The sequence below is a fragment of the Rhagoletis pomonella genome, unplaced genomic scaffold (assembly GCF_013731165.1).
Source record: "Rhagoletis pomonella isolate Grant_MI unplaced genomic scaffold, Rhpom_1.0 Rhpom_scaffold_00009, whole genome shotgun sequence".
In the NCBI taxonomy this organism is placed as follows: domain Eukaryota; kingdom Metazoa; phylum Arthropoda; class Insecta; order Diptera; family Tephritidae; genus Rhagoletis; species Rhagoletis pomonella.
This window is the reverse complement of record NW_023458563.1, coordinates 705,981-708,239: the sequence shown is the minus strand read 5'-3', so window position 1 is coordinate 708,239 and position 2,259 is coordinate 705,981. Positions and strand designations below refer to the sequence as shown.

General features: G+C 35.1%; 1 pseudogene; it reads right to left on the bottom strand.

Annotated features, from left to right (window-relative positions):
- Positions 1-1,468, bottom strand: LOC118745533 (annotated as a pseudogene).
- Between the last annotated feature and the right edge of the window lie 791 nt (positions 1,469-2,259).

Sequence of the window (2,259 nt, the reverse complement as noted above, 5' to 3'; positions counted from 1 at the left end):
GTTTCGATAACGTCGATAACGATGTTTAACCGCCGATTAGTGATAACCAGACATTGAGTAACCGGCCCTTAGTGTGTTTTCACTTCGCTCGAAAATTAGCAAACGGCAGCACTGGTAGTGTAGACTTTTAGGTGGCTATATTTTACTTAAATGTGTTCAGTGTTGCCTCATTTTTTTATTTTTTATCCAAGATCACCAGAAAAAGTTACCAAATTCAACAAAAATTGCACAGTTCCACAAAAAAAATCGATGAAAGGTTCGTTTCACCAAAACTAGTCTGTTATATGTTTTTGAGTCGCTGAACACGAATCTGAAGTCCGTTTGCTCCATCACGTCTGGATTTTTGTCTAAGTTTGGTTAACCAAACTTATTTTAAACTAAACTAAAATTTCAGAGCACTTTAAAATCCACATTTGTCCAGGTATGACCAAAGAACGTAGATAACAAGAAGGGATCACTCGTTATAATCGTAGCGAAAGTGAATAAAAGGGGCGTGATTCTGAAAAAGGACTCGGTAGATATAACAATAGCCACTATCAAGCAGTTGGTTGTAGATCACAAAATTATAGTAACGAAGAACTCTTCGCCTCGCAAGAATGGCAATATGAGTGCAGTCTATTGCACCAATCACGCCCTTTATGCCGAACTTGTTGTGAAACCTACAAATAATTTTGTTGCTTTTCATATATTTATGTGTTAGATTGAATACACAACTTACCCTTTTTTTATATTGTTGTCTTGTTCAGTCGTATTGGGAAAGCTAATTCACTATGTTTGTGTTCGACTACAAGTCTGCAAATATAATTAATATTGCGTGAAACACTAGCTTGACTCATAGCACAGAAGTGACCACTTCCTACACAGCTTTGATACGATCCATTGGAGAGAAAGTACAATACTGAAATAAACTAAAATCAAAGGAACGTTTAGTGCCGCGATTCTACATTAATATTCCAAATTAACTTACTCGAAGCTCAAATGAAATTCCAAATTTGCGACTGTCGTGCGGTTTTAAGCCCTGGATAAGGTCCCAGCAGAGAGATTTTGGAAGTCTAAAGAAGCCTCTGAAAGTATTTTCATCCAGTGCAAACGGATCTTCTCTATCGCGCAAACATCTTAGATTTCGCCTCTGCGCATTTCTATAAGACAAAAAATTGTTATTTACGATTATTCATTAAAAATATTAATTTAATAAAAGCTACCTTATTTCAGCTTCGAGTTTTTTCGCCCATAAATAAAAAGCAATTATTTCTTCCTCCATATTGTGTAAATTTTCTGACTAGTGACCTGCTCTCAACCAGCTGACAAATTAGTGATTTTTTTTGAGACTAGAAATGTGAGACAGCTCTCTGAATACCAAATAGTCTCAAAATCGACTTTCACCACGAAAAGTCTCTATTAGTGACTAGAGACTGCTTACTGAATCCATATATGTAATACTCCTATATTGGCAGTAAGAGCTAGTACCGTCCGAAAACACTACAGTACAGATATATCAATAAACACGTACGAAAGAAAAGGAACACATACATTTATAAATAAACATGTACACAACACATATACAAAACCGGCACTCAAGTACACAATACATTGACAAAAACAGTACTAGACTGTCTCGCTTTGATTTCGGAATCTCAGTATATCCAGTAAACAAACTTAGCTATTTTTTTTTCACCAAGTTTGGTCCCCATAAAGGACTAGTGTTGCAAGCAACGCTTTTTCGGCAATTAGGGTGTTGTGCAGCTATTTAATGTGGTGAAAATTATTTAAGCACTGGAGAGATTTATTCACATGGAATTGGAGATAGGGCTGATAGATTTATTTTAAATAAATTGTGAATCTGCGAAAATATCTTTTCAGCAGATGGATATACTTTTTAACCTTTTTCCCGAAAATTTACATACAGGCTCGAAAATATGCGAGTAACATTAGGTTTGTATAGTAACTTCTCCAGTAAAACATTGCAGCGAGAACGTAAAAGCAAAATAGAGCGTAAAATTGAGAAGAGAAAACTAGCAGAAGAGGTTATTGAACACAAAACTAGCAAAAACTTGCAAGAGAACAGTTGTTGCACTGCTTTGACAATCTGCTGTAAACATTTTACTATTTATAAATCAGTTTTAAACTCTTTGCTTTACACACAAGCACTTACACTGTCCAGTACATCATTAATATTATAATTTCCACTCATTTTACTTTTGTTTGTGCCAAGGCGAATCAATATAAGGTGATAGCAGGAGTACAAAAACAAAAATTTAC